The sequence below is a fragment of the Panthera pardus genome, unplaced genomic scaffold (genome assembly GCF_024362965.1).
Source record: "Panthera pardus isolate Hobbes unplaced genomic scaffold, ASM2436296v1 HiC_scaffold_6, whole genome shotgun sequence".
NCBI classification, from domain to species: domain Eukaryota; kingdom Metazoa; phylum Chordata; class Mammalia; order Carnivora; family Felidae; genus Panthera; species Panthera pardus.
In genome coordinates, this window is record NW_026526991.1 from 82577360 (window position 1) to 82604223 (window position 26864).

Consider the following 26864-nt stretch of genomic DNA (forward strand, 5'->3'; position numbering starts at 1 on the left):
GAGCAATTCTGCCCCTGAGCCCTGCCTTCTTCATGGAGGGATTCAGCCAGCTCTCCAGCACAGCCTGAGTCAACAGGCTACTGTCCAGGCTGCACTGTGGCTATTACATGTAGGCTCACTGGTGGACTGTGGACCCTCACTCAGTCTAGTCTCTTGGAGAATTTTCAGCCCTCCCTTATAGCAATACCTTCTCCCTCTCTGCTTGTACCCCACTTGGAGTGGTGAGAAGCTTTACCCTTTGAATCCCTTTTTTGCCTGGGGAATATCTCTTTTCTCATCCCCTGAGGGTTGGGAAAATAGAAAGTGGCATTTAACCTCCCTTGTCTAATACCTACCTGTGCCTAGTAAGGCTGTGTGCTCTGTGTAAGGTCCATCCACTGAGAGAAACAAGAACCTATTTCTAGTCCTTATCAGACTTTTGTGATTTGGCCTATGTCTACCTCTTTGACTTCATCACCTTTTATTCTTCCCCTCTGTTAGCTGTACTGCCTGCCTGTTCTTTTTGGAATATTTTAAGCCTTATCCTGCCTTAAGGCCTTTGCACCACAGTTCCTTTTACCTGGAATGCTGTTTCCTGATCTGGTTGGCTCAGCTAAATGCCACATCTCTGGGAGGCCTTCCTTAATGACACAAAGTAAAGTAACTTTCTCAATCACTTTCTCTTTCGTAATCCTGTTCTATTTCCTTTACAATACTTATCATTATCTAATGTTACTTTGCTGGTTTAATTGCTAATTTTCTTTCTTTCAAAAATAATAAATAATAATAATAATAATAATAATAATAATAGTTACTAGACTTATCATGAGCCTAACATTTTTCTAAATGCTTTACATTGATTAATTTTTAAAAAATCTTTACAGTTATCTTATGAAATAGGTATTATTATTATGGACAAAGAAACTGAGTTTAGAGAAATGATGAAATTTACCTAGTGTCACAGAGAAGAAGCCAGGATTCAAGCCTAGATAGTGTGGCTGCAGTGTCTAATCTGAACCACTAGGTAAGGCCACCTCCCACGAAAGTCCTCCCCGGAGGACAGAACTTGCCTGTCCTGTGTGTTGCTGTATCTACCCCCACGCTTCTACGCTACTGATACTGTGATTTATAAGTAAACTTTGGTCTTTGTCCTTCTGGCACAGAGCTCCTGAAACCATTGGAATTTCCTAAGTGATGAGAGCAATAAGGCGTCTTTTGTTATGTCAATGTGTGGCTTTAGAAAGCTATTAAGGATGGTTGCCTGAGAAACCAATCATGTGATTAAAGGGTTGGAACTTTCAGTCCCACCTTCTTCACTTCTGGGGGAGAAAGGGTCTGTAGATTGAGTTTAATCATTATTGGCCAGTGATTTAGTCAATCATGACTATAGAATGAAGCCTTCACAAAAACCCGAGAGTATAGGGTTCAGAGAGCTTCTGGTTCAGAGAGCTTCTGGTAAGTGTGTGGTAATAGGGGGAGAGTGGCACACTCGGAGAGGGCATGCAAGCTCTGTACCCTTTCCAACAACCTTGCCCTATACATCAGTTCCATCTGACTATTCATGAGTTATATCCTTTTATAATAAACCAGTAGGTAATCTAGTAGGTAAAATGTTTCCCTAAATCCTGTGAGCCACTCTAGCACATTATTTGAACTCAAAGAGGTGGTCTTTGGGATCTCTATTCTTTTATACATTTATTTATTTTTGAGAGACAGAGACAGAGTGTGAGCAGGGAAAGGGCAGAGAGAGAGGGAGACACAGAATCCGAAACAGGCTCCAGGCTCTGAGCTGTCAGCATAGAGCCCGGCATGGGGCTCAAACCCATGAGATCATGACCTGAGCCAAAGTCAGACACTTAACTGACTGACCCACCCAGGTGCCCCAGGGGACTTCTATTCTATAGCTGGTTGGTTAGAAGTCTAGATGAGAATCTGAGTTTTAAATTGACATCTGAAGTGGGGGCAGGTGGAGGGCAGTCTTATAGGACTGAACACTAACCACTAACCAGGGGAGTCTGATACTATCTCCAGTTGATAGTGTCAGAATTGAGTTGAATTGTAGACACCTAGCTGATGTCCAAGAATTGCTTGTTGGTGGGGGAAACCTCCCACAAACACACACCAGAATTGGTGATCAGAACACCTTTAAACTCATACAGGACTTGGCTCAGTTAATGCTTGAACTTTGAGTGAATAAATGTTGTTATAAAACCATGACTCTGTTTTATTTTTTATAAACAGAGAAGAAAATCACTCACCTACCTAAGAGAAAGGCTGGGCCTAATCTCATTTCAAGATGAACTGGAGGAAGGGGCTCAGCCAGAACTGCCCTAGAAACTGGATGGAAAATGCTGTTACCCCATGGCAGATCCTACATAGAATCTTGAGAAATTTTTAAGGGTGGCTTTCCATGGGGTTTCTGAGTTAGTCATAAAATAGGCAACCTGGCACCAGATTAGTAATTATAAAGGGAGCATAATGTAGACAGAAGCAATGCATAGAGTGAACTAACAAATACATAAAGTGAACCTTCCCCACGAACAGGGGCGAGGAGACAAAATTAAGCTGTCTTAGATTGAATTTATACTACCTGTGGCCCAGTACTAGACAACCTCCTTCCCCCATAGTCTACATCTCTGCTACCCCTCCTTTGGGCTTCTGCAGTACAAACCTGGATCTTTTAACTCATCGTGTTCTATAGAATTTCACTATTCATTTGTTCCCCTTTCCCTATAAATGGCAAAGTCCGTTAATAGTGTCATGTCTCATTCATCCTTTATATGCTATAGCATGGTTCGTAACTTATGCTTTAATGTTATCAGAGTCAGTCTGGCCTGCCTTAGTTTAATTTTCTGTGAGTGAAAGAGAGAGTCACACAAATGATTTGCAAGTTGTCTTCTAGCCCCATATGCTGTGTTGGGCAGGTGAGGACCGTGCATCACTCTTGTTTTGGATTCAGTCCTTGTTACAAAAAGATGAGTCTGTATGCTCTACAGTCTGGTTGTGTTCCAGTGAGTTTTTAACTAGATGAATATGCCCTTCAATGCCCCGTTCCTATTTGTTCCCCTATCTCTTCTGTGCACTGCTGGTTATTTATGTATTTAATATGCAAATAAAGATGCATCAGCTCATACATCAGAGGCCTGCTCTCAGTATCCAAGGGGCCTATTAGAAGCAGATCTGTGCATCTTGACTAGAGTGAGTCCCTTTGAGGCCATTCATCTAGACTGGCTGTGTTTGTAAACTGGGGCTTCTCTTTTTCCTCTCCCTTTACTTTCTTTGTATTACTGATGTTTGTACAACTATTGTTCAATTCTCTTTTTCTGGATATCATTTTTCTCAGCATCTGTTATACAGCCAATCATACACACATGCACAATGAAACATAGCAACATTTATCTTACTCTCCAGGGAATTTAGACCTATTTATATAGTTGCTGAATGTGAAGACTCTGATTTATGTAATTTGTATTATTCTAAAAATTAACTGTGAATGTATTGGGAGCCTTAGCCAAGTTCTATAACTTTCTTAATCATTTGCTTTTTTTACCACTAAAAACAAATAAGAGAAACTGAACCACTGTGTTTTTGTAATATTAATCCTAATATTTATTAACTAAGTAAAAGGTGTTTAGCTCTACAAGGATTTTATGCTGGTCAAACCTTTGTTCCTTTTCCTATGTAATTCATTCATTCAACAAATAGATATTGGATGTTCTATGTAGCAGGGAGGAAAACTCAAAAGCTTAATTTTTGTCTGTGTGTCTTTTTTTAAATATAATTCATTGTTAAACTGGCTAACATACAACACCCAGTGTTCATCCCAACGAGTGCCCTCCTCAATGCCCATCACCCATTTCCCCCTCTCTCCCACCCCCCATCAACCCTCAGTTTGTTCTCTGTATTTAAGAGTCTCTTATGGTTTGCCTCCCTCCCTCTCTGTTGGTAACTATTTTTTTTCTCCTTCCCTTCCCTCATGGTCTTCTGTTAAGTTTCTCAAGATCCACATATGAGTGAAAACATATGATCTCTGTCTTTCTCTGACTGACTTATTTCACTTAGTATAATACCCTCCAGTTGCATCCACATTGCTGCAAGCAGCATGATTTCATTCTTTCTCTTTGCCAAGTAGTATTCCATTATACATATAAACCACATTGTCTTCATTCATCAGTTGATGGACACTTAGGCTCCTTCCATAATTTGGCTATTGTTGAAAGCGCTGCTACAAACTTCATTTTTTTAATATTGAGTCCATTTGCAAATATGTCTTTTTGACATTTGTAACTGTCTTAAGTGTATTTGAATACATTCTGTGCCTTCTGGGACTATCTTTAGTTTTCTATTTCTTTATTTTATTTTATTTTTTTAAATTTATTTTTGAGAGAAAGAGAGGCAGAGAGAGAGGTGAGAAAGAAAATCCCAAGCAAGTTCTGTGCTGTCAGTGTGGAGCCCGACATGGGGCTCGAACTCTCGAACTATGAGATCATGACCTGAGTCAAAACCAAGAGTCAGATGCTTAACCGAGTGAGCCACACAGGTGCCCCTATTTCTTTCTTTTAATGTGAGACCCAAACAATATTCTTCTATGTTCAGCACAGTGCGTATAGAGAAGCAGCTTAATGATTTTTTTTTTTTTTTTTTTTCTGGATGAATTAGAGAATTTTTTGTTTCCTGGCATGAGGCAGCTTATCAATAAGGAGTTTTTGAATAAAAATGAATGGATAAAGTTAAATTTAAATAAAATAAAAATTTTCAAATGACACCACATGACTGCCAACTTTTCTCTTACCATCCCTTCCTTCCCTTTGCCATCAACAGACCCATCAATCTCTGCCTTCTATGATCTGTGAAAGTTTCTGTCTCGTTTCTCTCCTCATACCCTTACACCATTAACCTTTGTGGCTCTATAGGAACAATGTTCTGAAGGTACTGGAAATAGATAAAGCTCATGATTGTTGTGTTAAATTTGTGCTGATTCTTATAACACCTGCAATGAAGAGGAAGTGGAAATGGGAAGTCTAAGAAGAAAAGAAAGCACACATTTAATTCAACAAATATTGAATGAATATTTTACATGTTCTCAAGATGAGCAGTGTTCTTCTTTTAATGGGAGGAGAAAATAAACAAGCCATTATAGAAATAGAAAAATATCAGAGAAGAAGTATTTTGGGGGAATTAAAGCAGAATGATGAATAAAGTGTAACTGCTAATCACTTCAATTTGGGAGATCAGGGAAAGCCTATTTGAGGAGACTATTATAATATTCATGCCTTTTATTTTCTGTGTTTTATGATGTTTTGGCATCTTGAGGACTTGCAAATCCTGGAAAGAACTAATTCCTGGAGATAGCAGATGCTCTTGATATGTCAGCCAACCAATCCCGAGTCCGTATGTTCATCATTTCCTTTTATCAGGGTCCTGCAGTCCAGGACACTATTTCCTTGTTCTAAATGAATCAAGACCAGGTACCAGACAACTAGGAACCATGCCTATAGCCCAAAGACTGCTAAAATTATTCAGACTGTCCAATCCTAAACTTATTCAGCTGTCCACACTATCTTGCCCATTCTTCCTATGACAGTGATAACAAATGCTTAGGTCCATACTTTCTCCTCACCCTTCTGCTTCTTGACTGACCTTGGTGCTTCCCCTGTGTGCCATGCCTCCTATTTCTAAGGACCTATGAATATAAAAATCTTCTTTCTTCATGATCGTTATTTCCATGTCTCTGTGTTCTGCAATTCCTGATTAAAACAAATTTCAGATACATTTTAATATAGTGATGTTTAAGCTGAGATCTGAATGGCAAGAGGGGCCAGCTGCACAAAGATTGGGAGGAGAGCCTTCTAAGTAATGGTGTAAAGACACTAAGTTAGGTAAGATCAAGGAGCAGATGGTGAATTCCCCTCTCACCTCCTGCAGCTTTTCTTCTTCTTCCAGACAATCATTGATTTCTGGTATCCACAAACTCCTAAGGACAAATATCATTCTGGAAGTCAGATGTCCTATCATCCCTTTTATGCAAGTTACCTGTATAAGTAGATAAGAAGAACTAAAGGTCTCATTAAAGCATTTCACACTAAGGTTAGAAAGAATCTTTGCTAATGCACTTTCATTGAAAGGGAGAATTTATTAACTGAAATGATTTCCTTTATCAGTCACACTCAGTAGTTTTTGTATCTTGACATCATTCAAACACCCCATGCGTACTTACCAAGTATATCCCTCATTATACCCAAGTTCTAGAGGTAGAGTGAAGAGGAATGACTTTTCCTATAGATGTGAAGGTCTGTTGTGATCACTCTTTGCATTTGTGACTTTCTGTTCAATGTCTGTCTTGCCCTTTATTATACTTATACCCAAAGCTACATGAAGGTGGGAGATATGTTCAGCTCCATATTGCTAGCAAAATGCAGTGTCTACCAGACTGCAGGCATTCTGTTACTGTTTCAGAATCAAAATTACTGGATCAAGCCATGCTAAGATAAAGTGTAAATATGGAAGATAAAAGTAATTTCCAACATTATAGTTCCTCAGGGCCCTGCAAGGCTTATTTCTTAGACTTACAGGTTTAATTTCTGGCTGCACATTAAATTCAACCAGGGAACTTTTAAAATATATCTGTACCAATCCCCATTCTAATCAATTAAGGCAGAATCTAAGAGTGAGACTCAGCCATCAGTTTGTTTGTTTGTTTATTATTGAAGTATAATTAACATATAGAGTTATATTAGTTTCAACCTGGCTATCAGCATTTAAAAAACTCTCTACTGTAATATGCAGCCAAGTTGAGGAATACAGATCTAGACTGAAAGTCTACAAAGTGAAGAGGTTAGTGTACCTGGTCAGCGTCTTTGAGCAGTGTAAAGAACAGCTATCATAATTTGTGTAGATCACTAAGAAAGTAGAGTTCTCCAGGAAGAAGAGGTTCACAAAATTCTAGGCTTTAGGGACAGTCATGTAGAGAAATTTGTGCAGAGAGGCTTTAAATAGAGATCTAAACTTTGTATGAGCAAGAAGGAAGAAGGCAGATTGGTATTTGCAACATAGTGAGTTCTTTCATGTTCATTTTTATTGAATTGTTTTGAGTTTCTTTTTGTTTTTATTAATTATTATTATTTTATTTGAGACAGTGAGTGTGCGAGCTGGGGCGAGGGGTGCGGGGGGGGGGGGGGAGAGAGAGAGAGAGAGAGAATGAGAGAGAGAGAGAGAATGAGAAAGAATGAGAATCTTAATCAGGCTCTACACTCAGCAAGGAGCCCAACATGGGGCTTGATTCCACAACCCTGGGATCATGACCTGAACCAAAAAAATCAAGAGTTGGACACTCAACCGACTAAGCCACCCAGGCACCCCTCATGTTCATTTTTAAAGTGCATGGAAAACTTCAGGTGACTGAAGTCATTGCAGAAATACAAACCATAATATTTGAAAAACAAGAAGGAGAGAACTTGAGGGCAGATTTTATATTCGTCTTAAAAAAGAAAAAAAGATGACCTGGAAAATTGTACTTTATTTTGCTGTAAGAATTCATTATACTGAAAAATATTTATAAAATATTATTTCAGCCCACAAATTTTATTTTAAACATCCACAGTAAGGCCTAGCTGCATAGAAAAAAATTCCAACCTTACTTTTTATTCTAGTTCCAGAGTCATACATTTTAAAAAAGGATACTGGACCTTGGTTTACACTTTCTAATGATGATATTTGCCACAAAATTTTAAGCTACTAAATGATTAGGTTTCACAAAAACTGTCCAAACAAATCCTCATTATCAGGAAACCTCATTAATGATATGAAATCCAAGTTTATCACTGAAGAAATTCTATGGAAACCAATTAAATACCAATCAAATACCAATTAAAAATTGAAATAGATTAAAATCTGATCTTCCATGGTTGCAAAGACTTCACTCTGTTGGATAATTATAAAATCTGACCTCAAGTTTCTCTCCTTTTTGTTTCCTAAATATTATGGTTTGTATTTCTGCAAAGATGCCTGCCAATGACATCAGTCATCTGAAGCTCTCCAAGCACTTTAAAGATGAACATTTTAAAGATAAACACTTTAAAGAACTCATTATGCTTATAAATATTTGTAAAATATTATTTGAACCCATGAATTTTATTTAAGCAGGACCTAAAGTTTGAAAGTGGTCTCAACATAGGTTTGTGATTAAAAGCATGATCTCTTTTTTTTTTTTAATTTTTTTTTTTTAACGTTTATTTATTTTTGAGACAGAGAGAGACAGAGCATGAACAGGGGAGGGGCAGAGAGAGAGGGAGACACAGAATCTGAAACAGGCTCCAGACTCTGAGCAGTCAGCACAGAGCCCGACGCGGGGCTCGAACTCACGGACCGCGAGATCATGACCTGAGCCGAAGTCGGCCGCTTGACCGACCGAGCCACCCAGGCGCCCCAAAAGCATGATCTCTTGATCAAATCCCAATTCCACCATTTCTTCAAATCAGTACTCATTCAACAATTATTAATTTAGCATTTGCTAGTGACAGCACTGTTGTAGATAATCAGAATATATTAGTGAACAAAAAGGGCAAAAATCCTTGCCCTCCTGAAGCTTATTACATGCTACTAAAAGAGACTGACGATAAAAACTATAAACTTCAATATAGTACCAAATTGTATAACATGTTAAAAGGTATACATACTATATATTTTTTAAGATGGGGGATTGGGAATGCTGGGAGGGTCAGGAGTGGATTCCATATTAAATAGAATAGTCAGGGTAGATTTCACTGAAAAGGTGATATTAGAATAATTGCTTGAAGGAGATGAGAGGGTTAGCTTTGTGGCCATCGAGGGGAAGAGCATTCTGGGCAGAGGGAACAACAAGTGTAAAGCCTAGTAGCATAAGTTTGCTGACATCAGCAAACCTCAAACTTGGTTTGAGGACACCAAGGAGGCCAGAGTAGCTGGAACAAGGTAAGCAAGGGGGAGAAAAGCACAAAATGAGGTCAAAGAGGTTGGCAGAGGTAAGTGGGTTACAGGGTCATTTGGGCTATTTTATTAAATTTTTTTTTTTAATGTTCATTTATTTTTGAGAGAGAGAGAGAGCATGAACAGGAGAGGAACAGAGAGGGAGACACAGAATCTGAAGCAGGCTCCAGGCTCCAGACTCACGCTGAGCTGTCAGCACAGAGTCTGAAGCAGGGCTCGAATTCACCAGCATCATGACCTGAGCCAAAGTCGGATGCCTAACCGACTGAGCCACCCAGGTGCCCCTCTTTGGGCTATTTTAGAGACTTCAGTTTTTCTTCTTAGGGAGTGTGAGAGATTGGAAGATTCTGAGCAGAGGAGTGGTATGATCTCACTTATGTTTTGAAAGCTTACTTTGGAGAAGAGTTCCACCTCTGTCATTACAGTGTGAGGAGTTCCACAGATCCACTCCCCATGGAAACTAGTGAAAATTATTTTTAAATCAACCAGTTACGGTCTCTCTGGAAATGACCCAAAGAACATACAGCAAAATAAAGACACATTTATTCAAGAAAATCTACCAAAACTTGGTAAGAACTGCAATTGTCTGTGGCATTTGAACCAAGACCCGCAATCTCCCAACTCTCAGCTCAGTGAGATGGAAACTCCAGAATGGTACTATCTTAAACACAGGGCTCACTTTCCGGTCAGCTCATAGTTGGAGGGCTATCATTTCAGGAGGAGCAGTGCCTAAGCATTTCTCATCTGTTTCCAGTTACCTGTTGCTGAGGCTAAGTCCCAGGTTAGTATCTTTTTCCTACCCAGCCCCCACTCAGCCCACTCACGGGATGGAGGCTATACTTTGAACGTGGCACCATTGAGAATATGGGGACTCTGATTGCTCTTTCATTGTCGTGTGGAATAGAAGTTCCATGCTGAGAGAAGCCAGCTGAGCAGACCTAGGGCTGTTGTCCCGCAGAGTGCTCAACTCCTAAAGTGGGGAGTCACTCAGGGAGATTTGCATCATTGTCTCCACCCCTAATATCAATGCCATGGCTCAGAGATTTTACCTAGGAGGAAAAGCAGACCATAAAACAGACAACTTGAAATCATTCCTCAAAGGATTCACTTCATTTGCAACAGTGTAGAGAAGTTCAAGCCTAAAGTCATTCAAAAGCAGTGGCAGTTGTGGCGAAATTCCTCCAAGTAGGAGGAGACTGATAGATTCTTTGGTGATAAGCATTAAACTGGATGTAGGTCAGCTAGTTCTCCAGAGAGATGGGAAGAGACAGCTGGGAAAAGCCCTCCTGGGCTCAGAACAAAGCTCATACACTGACTTTGGGAATTATCCCTTCAAAGGTGTCAAATTCTGATTGGATCAGTCTATGAAGTGATTTATGACACAAAGCACTGTTGAAAACAACACAGCAGTCAGCCTACAATTAGTGGAGCTTAACAACTGGGTGTGGTCAGGGAGAGAGACAAAGAGAGCCCTGACAAAACCACTGTCATCCCAGAATAACAGTGTACCTCAGAGAAACATGGGACACCATTAAGTGCACCAACATCAATGTAATGGGAATACCAGAAGGAGAGGAGAGAGAAAAGGAGAAGGGAAATATTTGAAACAATAATGACTGAAAGCTAATGAAATTTAAAATGTAATTTATGCAGCCAGGAATCTTACTGAACTCCAAGTAGGATAAATACAAAGAAATATAAAAATAGACATGTCAGCAAAAATATGGAAAGCCAAAGACAGAAAATCTGGAAAGCAGGGAGAGAAAAATGACTTCTCATTTATAGGCACTGCAATTAGATTAACAGCTGACCTAGAAACAAAGGCGGCCAAAGACAGTGGGATGATATACTTGAAGTGCTCAATGGGAAAAAAAAAAAAAAAAAAAAAAAAAAGTCAATTAAGAATCCTGTATCCAGCAAAGCTTTTTTTTTTTAAATGAAAGTGAAATAGACATCCCAGAAAAACAAAATCTAAGCAAATTTTCTACTAGCAGACTTTGCTTGCAAGAAATACTAAAGGAAGTTCTTTAGACTGAAAGCAAGTTACCCCCAGATGGTAATTAAAATACACATAAAAAAAGAGCACTAATATGAATAATTATATAAATATAAAAGGCAGTATAAATGCACATTTTTCTTTCTGTTCTTAACAGATTTAAAAAGTAATTGTATAAAGTGATGTACAAAAATAATTATATGTCAAACACATTATGTGTTTAGAGGACTATGACATATAAAAATGTGATGTAATTGCCAATAATAGTATAAAGGAGACAGATAGTAGCAAAGTGTATTAGGCTTAGGAAATGACTCCAAATGGTAACTCATACTTACAAGAAAAAATGAAAAGTGCTGAAAATGATAAATAAAAAGTTTAAGATAATGAAAACTGTGAGTATATACTTGCTATTCTTTTTTCTTCTCAGCTTCTTTAAAAGACATAAAATTACATAAAGTAATAATTATAATGATGTAGTTATGGGCTTGTAACATTTATGGATGTAATACTTATAGCAACAATACCACAAAAAAGGGGGAAGGCAATAGGATTATATAGCAGTAATATTATTATAACTCACGAGAATTAAATTTGTGTAAAATTGGAACAGTGTTTAATAAGATAAGGTAAGCCCTAGAGCAACCACTAAGGAAATAACTGAAAATAATATGGTGGAAAAAATCATTAGAGAAATTAAAATGATACACTAGAAAATATTCACTTAACACAAAGGAAAGCAGTGCAGGAGAAATAAAGTAACAAAAACAAAGACAGATAAATAGAAAAACAGTTGAATAGCAGATATAAATCCAATTATTTAATAATTAAATTAAAATAAAATGGATTAAATAGTTCTGTCAAAAGTCAGAGATTGTTAGATTGGATTAAAAAAACAAGTACAATTTAACTATATTCTGTCTGTAGGAGATACATTTTAGATTAAAAAATTCAGTAGGTTGATGGTAAAAGGATGAAAAAAAGATACATCATACAAATAGCACTCACAGGAAATCTGTAGTATCAGACAAAATAAACCTAAAAACAAAACTTGTTATGAGAGATAAAGAGAGACATTGAATAATGTTGTCAATGTATCAGGAATATATAATAATTATAAACATATATGCACTTAATAGCGCTCTAAAATACATGAGGCAAAAACTGAAATAGACAATACAACAATAATAGTTGGAAACTTCAATAACCCACTTTCAATAATGGGTAGAGCAGTGAGGCAGAAGATCAATAAGGAAATAAAAGACGAACAAAACTATAAACCAACTATACTTAGTAGACATCAATAGAACACTACATACAACAACAGCAGAGTATACATTCCCCTCAAGTGTACATGGAAATTTTTCTAGGAGAGACCATATACTGGGCCATAAAACAAAATCTTAATAAATTGTAAATGGTAAAAATTATAGAAGAATACAAAATATGTTATCTGACCACAATGGAATAAAATTAGAAATCGTTAACAGGAAAAAAATTGGAAAACCCTCCAATATGTGGGAACTGAATAACATATTCCTAAGTAACTAATGATTAAAAGAAGAAATTCCAAAAGAAATTATAAAATACTTTGGGATGGATGAAAGTGAAGATACAACATACCAAAACTTATGCAGCTAAAATGATGTTTAGAGGAAAATTTATAGCTGTACACTCCTATTCAAAAAGATGAAATTTGAAATCAATAACCTAACCTTCCACCTAATACATTGGAAAGAGAAGATCAACTAAACCTAAAGCAAGCAGAAAAAAAAAGAAAAATAAAGATTAAAAAATAAATTAATGAAGTAAAGAATGAAAAAACAATAGAGAAAATCCATAAAAACAAAAGCTGATATTTTGAAAAGATTAATAAAATTAAGAAACTTTTAGTTAAGTGACCAAGAAAAAAAAAAAAAACATACAGAAGACTAAAATTACTAGAATCAGAAATGAAGAAGGAGACATTACTACCAAACTTAAAGAAATAAAACGGATTATATAGGAAGACTCTGAACAATTAAATGCCAATAAATTAGAAAATTTAGATGAAATGGATAAATTTCTAGAAAGATATAAGAGCTTACTCTGTTTACTATGTATAAAATTTCATGTACAGGGTTGAGGTTGGAAATAGGAAAAGCTGTGAGTTGTAAATGGCAAGACGTGGCTCAATGTGAATGGTACCGGTGGAGGTGGTGAGAAGTGGTCAGCTTCTGGATATATTTAAATGGTAGGGCCATTGAGATCTCGTCATAGATTAGATGTAAGAGAGTCAAAGATGACTCTAAGATTTTTGCTTAGAATAAGCAACATGTCTTTTCCACACATTGGTAGGGGGGAAACTCTAGGTGGAGTTGTTTTGAGAGTGGACAGGATATTTTTTATTTGCCTCTCTAGACCCACTCTCTATCTATCTTCATTCTGTTCTGTGCCCTAGGAGGCTGGCCTCTACAGAATGCGCCGGCTGATCTCTTGCTCTCTACCTTTCCAGCTATGTCCAGTCAATGAGGAATACCGATGAGAGATTTGAGGGAAGGAAGGAGTTGCTTTAAATTGGTTACACTCCTCCACCAAGGGTCAAGTTCCTGTCAGTTGACCTTCTTCACACCTCTTTCTCTTTCTCTCCCTCCCCTAGTAACAAGTGCTCTCCCCCTTTACTCCATTGCCCTTCAGAATTGGTGGGACAACAGCCACCTTTATTGGCACTGGGATATTGCACTAACTTTTGTTGTTTTCCTACACCCTGTAAATAGCCCCTTTATTAAATGGCCCTCAAATTGCTTGAATTAAATGTTCCATCTGTTTCTCGCCAGAATTATGACTGATATGGGAAGAAGGTAAGAAATTTGGTTTTGCACTTTGGGGCATCCTAGGTCTGAGATATGAAAGGGGAAGTGAGAATAGGCAGTTGAGTATTTGAATCTGCGATTAAGGAGAGTGGTGTAGCCCAGATATAAGAATTTGGGAGTCATTAGAAGAAAGAACATATTTAGAACCAGGAGACTTGATGAGATCATTGAAGGAATGAGGAAAGGTTGAGAACAGAAAAGGGCTGAGATGGGGGCCTTGGATATGATAATGTTAAGAGGCTGGATCCATGAGGGGGAACCAGCAAAGGAGACTGAGGGGAAGCAGCAAGGGAGGTAGGAGGAAAACCTCAGGTGTGTTTTGGAAGCTAAATGAGGAATACATGTCAAGGAGAGGAAGTGATCCACTGTGTCAAATGCTGCTGAAAGCCAGGTACAAACAGGAGTAAGAATTGGCCACTGAATGCAGCAATGTGGAGGTCATTGTTGACCTTGGCAAGAACATTTTCACTGGGGAAGGACTGAGTAGTGTGGTTTACAGAGAATGAGAAGAAATGGAGAGGTCAAGAACAGACAAATTTTGAATTTTGCTACAAATGCAATAGTACATGGTCGGTGGCTAGGGAAAGAAGATAAATTTTGCCTTTGTATTTATTTATTTTGTTCAGATGGGAGAATAACAGTATATTTGCATGCTGTTAAGCATGATTCAGCAGAAAGGAAAAAAGATAATAATGCATGTGTGAAATGAGAGAATTGCGCAAGGATGCCCTGGAATAGGAGAGGGTGAGGTCTAAGGAAAAAGGAGAGGGATTATTTGAGAGAGGTACACAGAGCACAGGGATAGTCTGCTTCAGGAGCACAGAGCACACGGTTCATCTATAGTAACAAATGCGATGGCAGAGTGTGTAGATTCAGAATTTTCTCTTTAGATTGTATGTTTTTAGGAGAGTAGGAAGCAAAGTAGCCAGCTGAGAGTGAGGATAGGAAGGACGGGTTAGAAGTTGAAGAAGGTATAGCTGTTTGCCTTCAAATGTAAATGGTAGTGACCTGGGGAAATGTAGTTTGAATGCTAGCAGCATCAAGTAATCCCTTAAAGTCCACGGTCATGATTTTAAAGTGGGAAGCAGTTATAGAGTAATCAGAGATTTGGATTTAACAGGACTTAAATTCAGCAAATGAGATTTCATTAAGCAAACTGTGTGGCCTCATGTAAAATGGGAATACTATTTACCATGTGAGTTGCTTTATGCATTAAATGAGATAAGGCAAATAAATACTTAACACAGTGTCTGGTACATAGTAAGTGCACAATAAACTCCTGCTAGAATTATTGGTATTATATAATGTCTATTAAATCTAGAAACTTTTCCAAAGTGGAAATATTTGTTTTAATCACATCTTTGGTTACCAAATACTTCTCTTGGCTAATTGTGATTCAGTTCAACTGTCATAGCACATATCTTCTTAGTAGATGGGGATGTAGAGACTACATCTATGTTGACTTTGCAACATTTCACTTCTACTTGGCATAAGACTTCAAAAAATAACTTTTGTGTATCTCTGTGATGCTTCAATTCCCACTGTAGAGCAACAGTTGGAAAGCCTACCTTCTTCAGTTCCTTAGAGACTTCTGACATTTGATCTTTTTTCTAAATTCTTGGCAATGGCCTTAAGGCAAATAGGAATTGATTGCTTAGATTCATATAACTTTGAAGACATTCTTTTGTTTCTAGCACTAGTATTCTAAAAGTAGGAATTTCAAACAAGCACAGATAACTTATATGCCTTGCTTGACCTTCCAGACATCATTTCTTTTATATTGGCCATTCATTGTACTATATCATATTACTTTGGCTATATTTACTGTTATTACATTTACTTCAAAGACTGTGTTTGAAGAAATCTTAAATGATCCATTGACTGATACTATTCAGTGTAATAATACACTGAATATATTCCTGAAGAGAATTGACATTATCTCTTTGTCAAGATTTTCAGTTTTTTCATTTGGTTCAAGAGAATTTGTACTTGATTATTCAAGCATTTTTCTTATGGCTGCTTTAAAGCCTTATCACATAATTCCAACATATGACTCATGTTGAGGTTGGTGTCAATTGATTGTCTTTTCTCATTCAATTTGGGATTTTCTTGGTTGTTGGTGTGGCAGGTGATTTTTTTCTTTTTTTGTGTGCCTTGGACAAGTTGTCTGTTATGTTAGGAGGCTCTGGATCCTATTTAAATCTTTGATTTTAGCAGGTTTAGGTTTAGCACCTAAATGGATCTTGGCTTAGTTATGCATTGTGATTTCAAAGACAGTTTAACTTGTATCTTTTTTTTTTTATTAAGTAATTTATTTTGAGAGAGAGAGAGAGTGTGTGTGTGTGTGTGAGAGAGTGGGAAAGGGACAGAGAGAGGAGGAGAGAGAGAATCCCAAGCAGGTTCTGCACTGTCAGCATGGAGCCTGGTGCAGGGTTTGAACCCATGAATGGAGAGATCATGACCTGAGTCAAAATCAAAAGTGGGATGCTTAGCCAACTGAGCCACCCAGGCACCCTGGCAGTTTAATTTTTAGAGCCTTATTTTGATCTGCTTGGTTTGTATGTTGGTAATGGGATTCTCAATTGTCCCTGAAGGCAATGTCTGAGGAGTGAAGAAATGTCCCCAGGCAAAGCCATTAGGTGTTTCAGTGTTTCTTAGTCTGGGTATGGTGGGGGGGGGGGTGCAGATATAGTGGCATTTTCCTTTTCAGTGCCCCCAAGCTGCCCTGGTGTTTCTGGACAGGGAAGGAGAGTCTTAGGCCCATGGGGACAAAGAACCTTTCAAGTTAGACTGCTTGCTATATAGCTGAGTTCATCTTGCCAATTTCATCCCTACCACTCCCATCTCAATATCTTCATGGAGTAAATGCAGTTTTGCTAGAATTCCCCCTTTCCTACACAACAAAATTTGTCATTAATGTGAAGAAGCCTGACAGTATGATTAAATACATAAATATATAGAAAGCATATAATATTTTGATTTAAAAGTTTTTCAAATTGATACAAAAGTTGAATGAAGAACAGTGAGTGCTCATACACTCGTGTCTGGATTCATCTACTGTAGAATTGCCAGATAAAATACAGGAATCCAGTTAAACTTGATGATCTGATTATCATCAGATAAATGATGAACAATTTTTAAGTATAAGTGTACATGCAATTTTGGGGACATGTTTACATTAAAAAAATTATTTGTCGTCTATCTGAAATTCAAATTTAATTGGGCATCTTGTGTTTTTATTTGGTAAATCTGACAACCCTAACTTTCTGTTAATATCTATCCTCACTTGTTCCAATCTTTTCTCTAGATACACTTTTCCTTTGCCAAACCATCTGGGGAACATTTGAAAAATAAAATCCCAAATAGGTTTTGTATGTGTATAAGCAGACCCATCTACTTTTTTAAAGTAGTGCTTGTTATTATATAGCACTATTTCTCAACTCTTGTCTGGTTCTAGGTTCTAGGCCAGTTCTAAGTCTACATCCACGTTAATCACAAACACACTTCAACTCTCATGTTAAAAAATCAGTTGCTGTCACCAGTGAAACAATAACCAAGTGACCTCTGAACACCTTCCTTCTAGAATTAATACTAAATTATTTCGAGCTAAAGGCAAGCGCTGTATGGAAACTCTTGCACTGATTAAGCATCTACTGTTGCTTGGTTCTTATAGACTATCTAGATTATCTCAGTTTCTCTAGTATGAGAGATTTTTACCCCAATTTTGCTTTGTTTAGACATATCTATATTCATAAGTACTTTAATGTAATGATTAAAAGCACAAGCCTAAAAGTCAGGTAGCCATGGGTTAAAATCCTGCCTCCTATAGTTACAGTTAGTTCAAAGAGATTACTTAACTTCTTTGTATCTTATTTTTCTCTTTGAAAAAAATGAAGTAAAGTATCCACCTCCTGCACTTGTTACAAGATTTAGGCCAGCCCTGTGCTAGGTACATAGTAAATGGTCAATTATCTTGGAGCTCTTTACCATAGTTTATCAGACGTTCTCAGAGGCCAGTTTTATATTATGTATTCCTTATCTTTCCCTAGGAAGAATTTCCACACTGGTTTGAATACTTCTAAACCATAGCTACTGCTCGCAACATTCTTATTACAGTATGTATAGGTAGCACATACAAAACCAGAATAGAGGTTAAAAGGGATGAAGTCTCAATTGTATTCTTAAACCCATCAACACAGGTCATTAAGCTTTTCTATCAATTTGAAAAAGTTTTAAATCAAAATATTGTATGCTTTCTATATATTTATGTATTTAATCATACTGTCAGGCTTCTTCACATCTAAAGAGAAGTATAGCAGAAAACATATTTGGTTCCATTACTGACCATACAGTGTATATGTGTGTTTGTATGCATGTGTGTGTGTGTGTGTGTGTGTGTGTGTGTGTGTGTGTGTGTGTGTTTGTGTGTGTGTGTGCACATGCATGTGCCAAGGTTGAAAAACCCATATATATGTATATATATGAATATAGATATATTGACATCATATATGGGAAATGATCTTTCCTTCATACTTCATATGAGTCAGATGCTTAGCAGATCAATGTGCCCAGTTTGAGGGATCAGGCCTTTAAAAGAATGTAGAGAAACTGGAAAATATACAGAGAAGAGAATAAAAAATATGCAAATGATATATGAAAAAAAGTCAAAAGAATTGAAGCTGTTTAGTTTTAAGAAGACCAAGGATGACCTGGTTTGTTTTCAAGAATAAGAAGGGCTTTCCATGAAGACTCTGATCAGTTTTTCCTTGTGTCCACAGAGACCAAACAGGAGGAAAGGAGTACATCAAAACAGTGTGTATTTTTAAATTTTGTATAAAGAAGAACTTCTAGCAAGCTTAGTGGTAAAATAACAGACTGGACTGCTCAGTTAGTTATGAGGTCTGTAATAGAGAAGTTTTGCCTTAAAGCTTTGTAGATAATCCCCAGACCTGGTATTTTCAATTTGACTTCTACCTGAACCAGGGGGGCTGCACCAGATGAATGCTGAAGGTTCTTTATAGCTTTGGAATATAACTAGAAAATAGCAAGGAGCTGCGTGTACATATGAGATATGTTGCACGATTCAAAATCTGTTAAAAAAATCAACTATCAAAGAGATGGATCAGCCACAGTGTGGAGGCAAGTGTTTTAGCATGCTCTGGCTGTCACACAAAGCGCAACTTGAGACCCATCAATCAGCTTCTAACAGACAATTCCAGGTCAGCCAGACTGACGGGATTTTTAGTGTTGATTACATTAGATTTGCATTTGCTATTACGAAAGAGAAAACCAACAATTTCTTAGAACGTAAATTAGTGTGCATGCCTTGACCCATAACCAGTGAAACAAACAAAATAAGAAAGGTTGGCATTAAATTAATAATTCTCAGTATGTATGGGAATGTTTCCCTTACTAAATTCAGAGTGGATTCATTCTAGGAACAATTTTGGTGTAGTGGCTCTCACTTATTATAGATTACTGATTTTCAGTGCTCAACTGCCAAAATACTTTGGCTCATTCTCAAGCCCCAAGAATTGCATACATTTTTCCTCTCCTCACGCTCCAGAGCCATTAACAATATCTCCAGATGTTGTTTCTTCTCACTTTATCTACTTTTTTGTCTCAAGTCTCCAAAGAATTTCTGTATACTAATTACACTATTGTATATTAATGATGATTCATAACCATATATTCATTTTCATAATCTTCCCAAAATTGTGTTCCTTTATTTCTTTACCTGGTTGATATGTTTTCTTAATCTGTTGGGATTCTCTCTCTCCCTCTCTTTCTCTCTGCCCCTCCCCTACTTGCTTTCTTTCTCTCTCGAAATAAGTAAATAAACATTAAAAAAATAAATAAAGGGCTTGGTTGACTGTATGTAACAGACGAAACAACAACAAAAATAATGCAACAAATCAAAACAAAAACCTCATGAGTAAAACCAGTCAGAACTTTATCACCCACATGAAAAGATCTAGAAGTGAGAAGTCCTGGGCTGGTAAGGCAGACCCAGAGTTATACAGGTTTTGGACTCCTGTCCAGCTACTCTCCCATCCTCAGTACATGGCATCACAGTTCAGGTGGCACCTAGTTTCAGGTATCACATCCACATTCCAAGAGGCAGGATGGAGAAGAAGGAAGGGCTGACATACCTCCTTCAAGAAAATTTTCTGGAAGGGCCACACACTTCTAGTTGATTCTCATTGCCTGGAACGTAGGTGGGTAGCCACTCCTAGCAGCAAAGGAGGTTGGGAAGTGTTGTCTTTTACTCCAGTTGACAATGTGCCCCATCAAAGGCCAGGATTCCATTATGGAAAAAAGAATCATTGGATGATGGACTGGACAATGAGCATCTCTACTCTAGTTCCCAAATGTTGTGTTGACAAGAAGAAGTTCAACCCAAACATAATGACTTAAAATGTCAGTGTGATGGGGCCTTTCCTTTTGGTAACTATGCACCAAGTGCTATGAATTTAATGCTGTGCCATGCATAGTTCATTCATTAAGCACTTCATCAAAAAAAATCTTCATGAAAACCTGGGAAGAAGGTGATATTATGTCTCAAGGCTACATAATTTCATTTCATAGGTGATAAGACTGAAGAACAGGAAAGATAAGTAACAAGCCACACAGTTAATTCATAATAAAGTTGGTAATTGAACCCAAGCAGTCAGATCTTTGGGTATATGGCTATCAACCATATTATTGTATTTCTTATAAAGTAGCATAGGGGCATTGCCTTTCTAAGATTTTTGAGCATACACCATAGCAGAACTTTCAGGGATTCTGTGAAATTGCCTGTACAATGACAATATACACACATGTGTGCATGCATGTAGTCTCCATATTTGAAGAAAATATGGTTCTGCCTTCATTTGGGCATGATATGCAATTTTTAGGAGTCGCTCTGAACTTGGTGGTGGTAACATTCTACTTCTATTTTATCCTTTATTTGTTAAGTGTTGTCTTTATTTTTCTGCTTACTAGAAATGTGGAACTATGTAACGTTTGTTTTAGTTATCCTTTGTTGCTGCAGTGTGTTCATTTGTTTAATCACTTTAGTCTTATAGTTACCTATGAGAATTAAGATATATTCATGATTCAAGATGATGATGTCAGCCTATTTGGCTGGGAAAGGCCAAGCCATTGTCAGCTCAGGCATAGGACAGATGACAGGCTTATTGTAGGAAATAAGATTAGAAGGATTTGGAGGATTGATTTCAGTCTAAAGAAAGATATTCTATTGTTTTTATTGTACAGGAAAAAAAAAATCAAAATTTTAGTCACTATATAGTGACAGATGTTTGGCAAATAGTAAAATATACCTTAGTCCTTCTGAGAGTCAAATTAATAGAATGTTACCTTAGGGAAAAACTCATCTCAAAACAATCTGTGTTTTTTTTTAAAAAATCCTTATTTTTTTTTCTAACTCACTTATTGTATTTCCTTCATGCAAAATCAAAACCTTCCAGTCCAAGGTTCATTATATAAATATTTGATATCAGTTGATGTGTGAAATAGTCTTCTTTTTAAATAACTGATGGAGGGTAGAGAAGACTTAATGCTTATGGAATTCATTAAGGTTTCAGACTGTTCTGAAAGGGGATTTTCATAGTTATTTTTTTCCATGAGTCATGTTATAGTTTTCCAGAAAGAACTGAAAGAAAATGGAATAAAGATACTGAGATAACTTTTAAAAATGTTTTGTTATAGAAATTGTCAAACATATAAAAAGTAGGGATAAAACTATTATGAATTGACATGGACCCATACCCCAGCTTTAACAGCTATCAACACAGGGCTAATCTGTTTCATTTCCCTTTCCATCCCCATTCCCTTCCCTTCTACATACTGGATTATTTTGGAGTAAATCTCAAACATCATCTCATTTATTTGTTAATACTATACTATGAACTTGTGCAAAATAAGGATTCTTTGGGTGTTCTAAAAACATATTCCCAGGGGCACCTGGGTGGCTCAGTCAGTTAAGCATTCAACTTCAGCTCAGGTCATGATCTCACAGCTTGTGGGTTCAAGCCCCATGTAGGGCTCTGTGCTGACAGCTGAGAGCCTGGAGCCTGCTTCGGATTCTGTGTCTCCCTGTCTCTCTATGCCCCTCCTCCACTCACACTCTGTCTCTCTCTCTCTCTGTCTCAAAAATAAATAAACATTTAAAAAATTAAAAAAAAAACCCATAATCCCAAACATAATATCACTTCTCAAAACAGTAATAATGGTATTGAGAATATGATATGCTAATTCTATCTCTCTTTTTCTCTCTGCTTTTTAACAGTTGTATGTTTTAATGAGAGTCCCAGCAAGTTCACATAATTGCATTTTGTTGTTATATCTTTAGTGTTCTTTTAATATGTAGGTTCATTTTTCTTTTGTTCATTTTTCTTGCATTTGTTGAGAAAACTTATAGAATATGTTATATTGTGGATTTTGCTAATTTGTGCTCCTGTGGTGTCATTTATTGTGTTCCTTGGTCTCTTGTATTTCTATAAATTGATCAGATTCAGGTTTGATTTCGTTTTTCTTTTTGCAGGTATACCTCATACAGGATTATCTACTTCTTGTTTTAGCATATCAGGAGAGATGTATGTTTATTTGTCTCTCTTTTTGTGATTCATTTTTTTTAAGTAATGTCAGCCAAATCTTTTCATCTCATCAGCTTTTCAGTTAACAATTTTGGTGACTATGATCATCACCTAAATCAATTATTTCATTAGGGGTTGCAAAATTGAGATAATCCAATTTTATAATTTCTTCTTCATTTCTTAGCTAGAATTTTTTCTATAAAGGATAGCTTTTCTTTTTTTTTTTAATGTTTATTTATTTTTGACAGAGAGAGAGAGACAACATGAGCAGGGGAGGGGCAGAGAGAGAGGGAGACACAGAATCTGAAGCAGGCTCCAGACTCTGAGCTGTCAGCACAGAGTCCAACGTGGGGCTCGAACTTACAGACTGTGAGATCATGACCTAAGCCGAAGTCGGATGCTTAACCGACTGAGCCACCCAGGTGCCCCAAGGATAGGTTTTCTACATCAACTATTTGCTTATCTTGAAGTATAGGAAAGGCATATAAATACTTGATTCATTCCTTTATCAATCAGAATAATGAGCTAATTCCTTAACATCTGGCAAAAGTTCACCAAGGGACTTCTTAAAAGCATTAGTATAAAAATATTATAAAAGTATTATTTTATGGTTTTTAAAAACATATTCAATATTTTAAATCTACTGCTATTATTATTTTTTTTTCCTTTCTATGCTCAAATTGTCCTATCTTTGGGTGGTGAGAACATTTTTAAGTTAGTTCCTGTGTTCTTTTCAGGATATACTTCAGCAATGAGATGTTCCATGTTCATCTTGTATATTTCCTGCCCTAGATCTGGAATCAGCCATTTCTCCAAGGTTCCTTTTAATGGAGACGGTATTTAGAATCCCCAGTCTAGTTGCTGAGTTGACTATTGTTTCTAGATCTTTTCAGTCAAAGCTAGGAAAAAAGTTGAGAAGTCTACACTATTTCCATTTCAAATTTTGGTTATAGGAATTTTACTTATTTGATTTATATTTGTATCTTTTCCCCTTTTATTGAAAACCTTAGTTTCTAAATGGAATAATATAATTATTTGTTTTATCTTATAGTTTCAGAAGGATGATATGTTAATACTATTATGATTATTGAGTAGAATTTTTTATTACTGAGAATTTTTTTCTTGCATTTATTTCATCCTTAGAATATATCCTACTAGGGATATACAAAAAAATTACTGCTTTAAAGTCACTTTGAGATAAGTCTTCTCTGGGTGATTAAGTCAGAAAACTAAAACAAAAAACAAAAAAACAGAAAATACCAAAAAAACCACTTGATTATTATTTTCTTTCAGCTTTCTAGGGAGTGGTACTTAAGTTTTGATATTTTAATTATGCAAAAACATTTATATGTTTCCAAAAAAATCTACAAAATATTGTTGAAAATCTAACTTTTATCTCTATCCCTTCACCTAATTCCCATCTCACCTAACGGTAACCATTATTATTAACTTCTGGTTTATCTTGACATTTTTTTAGAAAAATGTGTGCATGTGTGTGTATGCATATTTCCCCTATATTTCTTAGTTTTAAAATGGCATAGACTACACATATTGTGTTTCTCAATTATCGATGTATCTTTGTGATCACAGCTGCACAGTACTCATATTGTAGGTGTGACTTTAGCTTATTCAAATAGTCCACGATTGATGGGCATTTGGGTTCTTCTAGTCTTTTGCTATTACAGAAAAGCTGCAATAAGTATGTTTCTTTACCAATTACAATTTATTTGACTAGTACTTTGATAAGTCCTTTTATAAAGCAAAGTGTGATAATCATCCTTCCACATATGACTTTGGTTATCTTACTAGATTGAAAGCTCCCCGAGAGTATTTTATTTTATTTTATTTTATTTTATTTTATTCCTGAAGTATACATAACAGAAAGCTCAACAATTTGAAAGTATTTTGGATTTACTGATTAAGCTATGCAGATTGTGAAAAATACATCAGGAAAACACATACATCTTTTTGGAAAACATATACACATCAATGTGTTCGCTATCTTCAAGATTAGCAAAATAAAGATGTTTTTCTACCAGATAAATTTTTATCTGTATTTTGTTTATAGTAGATTTTCTCTGAACAGAAATTATTTCCAAATAAATGCAGAACAAACTTGAAGAAGGGAGTAAGAGAAAGAGTAGCTCTATTTATTGAGCAGCTGCCACACTCAAATTAGTCAAACCACAAAAATTAATTGTGAATCACTAATCTAGGTGCTGAGAATAGTGTTAAACACACAGCATCCTTGTCTCAAGGAGCTTATTTTCTAGTGGAAAGACTCAAGTTGGAAGACACAGATAATAAAGACATAGAGAAATATATATTTTAGGAAACTGATAATGGTTAGAGAGAAATCCTTGGAAAGGGGAGTGGGATGGGATTCAGAGCACCAGTGGTGGGTAGAGCCTTAGGAATGTGTGTTGGTGGATTTGCGGATGGGAAAATAAAGTGGTCCCTTTTTGATTGGGTATGTTTTCTCAGGGAAGCAGTGAGTGGGTGATGAGAGGGTACCAGGTGTAAAGTAGTTGATTTGAAAAGTAGGAATGTAAAGTTAGTAAGTGGATACTATGTTTGGTAACAAAAGCTGTTCTTCCAGCTCACTTTGCTAAAGGAAATTTGACTGCCTATGATCTGGCCAGGGGGGTTAAGAACATTTTTTTCCCCACCCTCATTAAGCTGATTAGTAAAAGAACCAGCACTGGATGGGTAGGCAATCTATAGATTGTAATGTCTAGCCTGTGGCATATCACCTTTGACATGACAGGCAGTGGTTTTAAGCAATCAGTTTCCTTTCTTAGGAATTTAGAATTAGGAAACTAATGAGAATGAGGCAATTAGCAGACAGTGCAGAAATTGAAAGAGCACAGTGAGAGATGGCTATTACCAAGTTGAAGCCCTGACAAGCTGGTTAGAAGAAAGCAAAATCTATGCTTAAGCTGAAGAAATATTTCAGAAAGCACAGAAAGGATGTGCAGAGAGAGGAAAAGATACAAGAGAGATGGAACAAGTTCTGTCTAACTGCTTCATTTTCGTGAAAACATTCCAGGCCCAATTCCAAACACATGTTTGCTTGGGGGAATACACTTTGACTTGAATTAGGTTGAGTTGGTATAGCAGACAGCTGCCATCACTGTACCCAACGTCTATTTTCTCTCTTTTTCGTAAGAGCACACTGATTTTTTTTTCTAGGAAAATTATTCTTTCTTACTAAGGTCCATGAAATTTGATGCAACTGGCCCATCTACTCATTCCATCTGTGGGCACATGACCCATGTTTGGTCAATTATCACTCCCTTAATCACAATGACTCGTTCATAGAAGGCCGCATGACATAATAAAGGCCAATGGAATTCAATTTGGGAGGCATTTGTTGCAACTTTGAAAAAGAGACCTTTGGCTGTGTTTGTTGAGAGGATAGGATAGTGGCTAATTTGCCACCATGTGGAGAGATCTAAAAACTGAATCAAAGAGAAAAAGCAGAGACAAGAAGGAAAAGCAAGACTAAATTAAGATGATGTCGTATGAACTCCTGAATCTATCGTGCCTGAAGGTGAAAAATGCAACTGCACCAAGCACAGAAAGGATAGGTCTGATATAATCACAAACCACATATGCTTTTGGTTAGAAAAATATAAGTGACAATGATAGGGATCCAGATTCAGTATACAAAGAAGAAAATTTGTGTCAAACCAATTGGGACCTTATCTTTACACCTCTTCTTCCCATGGATTTTTCTAGCATTTCAGATTTTCTATATCCTGTTATCACTTCAAAAATACTTCTGGTTATTCTTTGCTTGTGTTCCTCTTTGCCGAGGAGGAGATATAGCGAACCAAAGTTGTTCCTTGGTTTTTGAAGCTTACCTATTCCTACTAAAAAGTACTGTTTTAAAAATGTATGTTTACTCTGCCTTCTTACCTGAAAGTCAGGAGTTCTGAGTTCCAGATCTAATTATGTCTCTGATCAGCCCTGTGACCTTGGGTGGCTCATCATTTTCCACTAGCTTACTGCAACTGTTTTATTTGCAAAAGAGAAGGCACCAGAGCTGACCTCTAAGGCAGGAAGAGAAAAGAACTGGTACGTGTGGTCCCATCTCCTCTCCTCTCCTCCCCACTTCAGCCTAGCCCATGAACCACTGAGCCCATATGCAGCCTTAGATAATTCCCATGAGACAGAAATCCTGTTTGCTTTATCTGCTTTGAGGTTTCTTGAAGCCCTGAAGTCTGTGGTACTTCCAAAGAAGAATTGGATGAAATTTAATATTTTATTATCTTTACTTTTATCTCCTACAGATTAACTTCTTTTCATAGATAACTGTCAGCAATCAGGAAAAAAATTTAATCTTACATTTTTAAAGTTTTGTTTAAAAGCTTAATATCAGAGTATAGGCTGTATAAATGAACTCTGACAGAGTCTACCATTAAGTATACTGAAATAAAGAAGTTGTGCCATTACAGAAATAAAGAAATT

General features: G+C 36.8%; 1 protein-coding gene across 8 annotated transcripts in view; it reads left to right on the forward strand.

The window, feature by feature from the left end:
- Positions 1-26864, forward strand: part of LMNTD1 (lamin tail domain containing 1) — a 443253-nt gene that overhangs the window by 215623 nt on the left and 200766 nt on the right. The gene's annotated exons all lie outside the window — the stretch shown is intronic.